Source organism: Trifolium pratense, linkage group LG5, assembly GCF_020283565.1.
Source record: "Trifolium pratense cultivar HEN17-A07 linkage group LG5, ARS_RC_1.1, whole genome shotgun sequence".
Classification (NCBI taxonomy): domain Eukaryota; kingdom Viridiplantae; phylum Streptophyta; class Magnoliopsida; order Fabales; family Fabaceae; genus Trifolium; species Trifolium pratense.
In genome coordinates this window covers 33,911,645-33,917,644 of record NC_060063.1, presented here as the reverse complement: position 1 = coordinate 33,917,644, position 6,000 = coordinate 33,911,645, and positions in this window count along the sequence as shown.

Genomic DNA, 6,000 nt, shown 5'->3' with positions numbered 1-6,000 from the left:
TCTCACGAACTCACACCTTCTCTCACGAACTCCGATTCCAATTCATCTCAGAAATTGCAAAACTCCGATTCCGATTCCGATTCATCTCATAAATTGCAATTCGTTCTCGTTTTCGTTCGATTCAAGAGAATCAATTTGTAAGATTCCGATTGGAAAACGAAGATAGCGAGAGCGAAGAAGATTAAAGAGCTTGCAGCGGTTACAGCGATGATGGTTTGGCATGATTTTAGTTTAAAACTAACTACTAAAATAATTAACCATACATGATACTCTGAAATTTATCCCTAATCAATAAAATAAAATAAAATTCAATCAATCAAAATTAAAAGCGTGATAAAAAAAATCTGAGGGGTGCGCTAGAAATCTAAAAAAAAAAAAAACTGAGGGGGTGCGCTAGAAATTGGGGGGCTAGAAAATGGGGGGGGGGGGGGCGCGTAGCAATTCGGGGGAGGGCGTAGCAGTTGGGGGGCGCACGTAGCAATATGGGGGGCGCGCTAGAAATTGGGGCTAGAAAATGGGGGGGCGCGTAGCAGTTGGGGGACGCGCGTAGCAATATGGGGGGCGCACATAGCAATTATGTACGGTGCATAAGCTTGGGCTTATGCACCTTAACCGGACCCGAAGTTAATGACTTAAAAATTATAAAAATTACTGAAATTTTTAAAATAAAGTATAATTAGGCTTAAGATTATACTCCAATTCAAATGAAGCACCGTTAACTATACTATTTATCTGAAAGATTATACTCAAGTTCAAATGAAGTACTATTAACCCTAACGGGTTATACTCTAGTTGAAGGTAATGACTTAAAAATTATAAAAAGTAATCAAATAATTTTAATTCATATAATAAAAATTATTACATCAACCAAAAAAAAAAATTACAGCATGATAAACCAAAATATATAATTAGGGAGTGCAACAAATAACATGGAAGTATCATAGCTCAGCGGTTAAGTCTTTATTTATGGCTCGTTGGTAGTGTGTTCGAATCCTGTGTATGTGTCTTTTATTTTTTTTTTAGTTTTTCTGTATTTTCAAGGCTGTGTGTTTATATGAAATTCAGTATTTTTCACAAAAAGTTGTAGAAAATGGGACTCGAACCCACGACGTGATGACAATAGATTAAAGTCTCAACCACTACGACACATTAGCAAGTTGTGATTATTTGTGCGTTATATGATATTTATAAAATAACTGTTGATAAAAATATATTAAACCAGCCTTCATCTTCAACCTTCAGCCGGGTAGATGCGACCCGGTTTCATACCCGCGATTTTTATCGTAAAACCCGACGGTTTCTGGTCATTTAAACGTCGAGAATAACGATTAATTACCCAGAAACATCACAAAAACGATTTGGAATATATTTATGACTTTAATTTTGATTTAAATGATCTAAAACAAAATACCTAAACTTAAAATTTTTAGAAACTTCAAAACGAGATCTTGCCACCGCCGCATATTCCACCACTAATACTACTCGATTTAGATGAATCAAATCCATTAATACTACTCGATTTTATTACTCTGTTTCAAAATCTTATGAGTTTGATAAAATTTTCTGGAAACAATGAATTCTAATATTGAAATTTTGAGTTTGAAATCTTATGGGTTTAAGATTTTCTGGTATTATACAGCAAAATTGAATAGAAAGAAATGATATATAGCAAAGTTGGGTGTTGAGGTTTGATTTATTTAAGATTTTGCTTGGTGTTAAGGTGCTAGTTTATGTAATTGTAGTAGATTTTTTGTTACCTGCTTGTTTTTCTCCTGTGTATATTGTATCGCTGCTTAAAAGAAAACAATTACAATATATACTTAATATTAATATTAACTCAATGAAGGACTGATGTGCAATAAATTAAAGTTTCATAAGGTTCACTATGGACTTGCGCTGATGTGGTATAAGTTGATATTCTATTGGTCAATTAAATGGACTGCACCAAAACAGTCCAAAACAGGAATGCACCATAGAAGCTCCCATAATATTATGGTAATGAGAAAACAGAAGTTGGATGCTGTCTTTGTTTAAGAGCGCTTGCCAAATATTCATCTCACAATATATTTCAGTATGGTAGCATTTTGCTTCTTTGTTACTCATTTTTCCAATTTAATGCATAAATAGGGTAAAATATCAAGGGAAGAGATTGTTCGCATGTGCGTAGCTCCAACAGAATCCCATTCCTGTTTAATGTTCCTGCACTGCAGTTCAGTTATGGATATTGCAGATATAGTACTGATCTTAACTGTTGATCAGAACAGGTAGAAGGCCAGCTGGAAGTCCGTTGAGCAGGTGATAGGCAGCAGGTCCGAGCAGATGATCCACGGAGGGGGGGGTTGTACCTGCAGGTGCTCCGATGCCTAAGTCAGTAAAGGTAGAGAGCAAAAGAGATACTAGAGAGAAGTTAGAGAGAGAGAGTAATTGTGATAATGAATAGTGTTCTACCTTGCTCTCCCATGAGGGAGAGTATTTATAGCCCCCAGCTCTGGACCAAAGGTCCTCTTAATGGGCTGGACTAGCCAAGGCCCATTAAGAGGGACTGCCAAGATATTACCCTTAGATAGTGGGTTGAGTAGTAATTTTACCCTATCTTGGTTAAGAGGTTGTGCCATGCTGACATGGAGGTGATTGGGCAAGCCATGTGGACTTGGTGAGGGTCTAGGTGGACTAGCATTAGTCTAGTCCAGAACAGGAGCCCCCCAAGTCGTTGCTCCTAGGCATAGGAGTGATGACTTTAGATGTGTGCCCAAGTGCAGAAGGAAATCTCCTTGCAACCTCTCTTGAACAAAAGTGGACGAGGAAGTTGCTCGTCAAAGCCTTGCTCGAAGCAAGCATCTGCAATGTTTTGCTCGAAGTGGTTTTTCGAGGATATTTAGTATTCTGCTCGTATCTACTGCGAGGAGATAACTACGAGAGGGATTTGTTGCTCGTATTTATGACGAGGAGATAATTTATAAGAAGGAATTGTTGCTCGTTGCTATGACGAAGAAGTTAGCAACGAGGAGGTTTTCTGTAAAGCGCAGCCTTTTGCTTGAGGACTTGCTCGAGTGAAATTCGAGCATCCTTTTTCGTTGGGGATGTGAAAGGGTGCATTTACTGCTTTGATTTTTACGAGGGAGTGTAAGGACCATTGGATCAAAGCGTCTCTTCACTTTCCTGGCTTGGTCTATATAATAGAGGAGAGTGAATTTCATTTTTACTTTTCACTCTCTCTCTTCAATTGTGAATCTCTCTGAAGTTCCAACTTACTAGTCAAATCGTTCTTCAGATTTTCTTCATATTCAAGGTAATTCTTTCAAATTTTGTTCTTTAGATCCATTTTTTGTTGTTCCTGCCCAGCTTTGGGCGTTTTTACATGAAGATTGTATGAATTTATGAACATTAAGATGAATGTGCCGGGCACCATATGAATTTAGTGCCGAGGAGCTTTCCTCCCCTTTAAAACTTTAGGTTAGACGACTAGTGACGGGGAGCCTATCTCCCCGTTTCAAGCTTTGGATAGTTTATTAAGTGACGGGGAGCCTATCTCCCCCTTTTTTAACTTGGAGAATTTTGCTGAGAATTTGTTGTTAAAATTTCAACCGGGGAGCTTACCTCCCCGTCCTCAATTTAAGAATTCTCATGAAATTTTGTTGTTTAAAATTCATGCCGGGGAGCTTACCTCCCCGTCTTTAACTTAGAAGTTTTGAGGAAATTTCGTTATACAACCTTAGTGCCGGGGAGCTTACCTCCCCGTTTTTGCCTGCCTTACCCTCCTCGGTTTGCTTTTGATTGCCATTTGAAAAGGGCTTTGGTCGGGGACAGCGTCCTCGTCCTATCTTGCGCCCTTTCACTTGAATTGCGGTGAAAGGGTGGATTTGGTCATTGAATTCACTTTGTTTTTACTGCATTTCAGGTTTTAAAATGTCAGAATCCGAGGAGGTTGTGGAAAGCCAGGGTGCGGAGAAGTATACGCTGGTCGACTGTATAACTGATCCTGCATTGGATTGGGTTGCTCCTGAGCCCCGGGGAATAGCTTCGGCGCTTACTCCCAAGGATCCTAGATTATATACCACGGTCGAGCAGAGGAGAGCGAACGAGCCCCAACACTGGTCGATCCGTTTACCCGGGGAGGATGAACGGGTGTGCTCGTCTTTTGCCGGGCATGATTTCGCTATGTATGAGTTCTTCTTCAAGGAGATGGGGCTTAGGCTGCCGTTCAGCCCTTTTGCGGCCAGTGTTCTTAAAGCCTTGCAAGTGGCTCCGTCACAGCTGCACCCGAACTCTTGGTCATTTATAATGGCGTTCGAGCACCTCTGCGTATATAAAGGTGTTCGTCCCAGCCTTCCCCTCTTTTTTAGGATCTTCAAGATTCAGCGCAAGCCGACGAAGGAAGTAGGACGAGCACCTCGTCAAAATTGGGTTTCGTTGAAGCATCACGAGGATGTTAAACTCTTTAAGATGTTTGTGGATTCCGTTAAGGATTTTAAGGAGAGGTACTATGTCGTCCGGCCAGAGTCTCCATCTGCCCGGGAGAGTTTAATGGAGCTGGAGGAAGATAGGGACGAGCAAGGTGTTGCTCGTAAGGATGCCAGCGGGCAAATTGTAGTTCGGGCAGTTCCTAAGTTCCCGTTAAGCTGGTCGTACACCCACTTCCAGAAGGAGCCTAAGGAATATACAACCGGGGACGCAGATTTGTCTCCCGAGGACATGGCTGCCTTCGAGAGTTTGAAGGCCTTTGTGGCCGGTTTTACTCCCGGAGTCTGGACGACTCGTAAGGGAGTTACAATAAGAGATGAACACGGGGTGCCTAAGGCCTCTCCTCGTTTTATTAATACTAGGACCCTCCTCAAGTGCAGAAATGCCGGGGAGGTCAAATTGTGTTTGGGTATTGTTTCCTTTCTTTTTAACTTAGAAAAATTTCTGTTATTATTGTATGTATTCCTCGTCTTTTACTAACTTGCTCGTCATTTGTTTGCAGACGAAATGGAAACTATTGCCGAGCGCATGTTGAAGGCTAAGCAGGATGAGAAGGCGAGCAGGTCTGGCCGAGGAAAAAAGAAAATTGTTGCCAGAGCGTCCCAGGAGGTGAGGCCGGGGACCCCTTCCGTGCAGGTTATTGGGACCTCGGGGGGTGGTTCGGGCACCCCTACATCAGCTCCCCGGCCTCCTCCAGCTAAGAGGACAAGAGAAGAAGATCCCCCGGTTGAGGAGACGGGCATGGGAGGATGCAGCAAGTTTCCAGTTCCCCGGTGCTATACGGTGGAAATTTTTTTTGAGAAGTACCCTCCGGAGGTCTTTGAAGCTGAAAGGACTGCTATTCTTGACCAGGAACCAGAGGTCCGTAGGCAGCAGCATGCTCGTGACATGGCTGCTATGGTGCGAATGGTCTCGAGCTCCCTTGTCCTTGGTGACGAGCGGGAATCCTTACTCGAGCAGCTGAACACTGCCCAGGCCAGGCACGAGCGGGCCAAAGGTCGGATCAACCAGCTCAAAATTATTGTGGATGACCTCAAGGAGAAGCAAAAACGCTGGGGTGACCAGCTGGATGAGCACCGTAAAAGGGGAGAGGAGTTGGAAGCTGCTCGGGCTGAGATTGAAAGGCTTACTGCTGCTATGGCGCCGGGCGAGAACGAGCACAAGGCTGCCGAGGGCTTGACCACCCGAGCAGACTTGGTCAAGGTGATTGCTCAGCTGTCCCATGACTTTGTAGAGGGCACTGAGTACGCTTTTGAGAATGCCGTGCAGCAAATCAAGTGCCTTAATCCTGACGTGGAATTGGTGACCCGGGGAATGCATGTGAACGGGCAGGTCAAGGATGGGCAGATTGTTATCCCGGCTGGTCTGGCCGACTCTGATGAAGAGGAGGATGATGTTGAAGTGGCTTTCGAGGAGGGTCATGAAGACGAGCAGGGTGACGGGCACGAGCAGGAAGATAGGTGCGAGGAGTAGATGTCCCCGGCCTTTTTATTGTAATTTCCTTTCTATTGTAATTTATTTTGTCTTTTTGAATTTTTG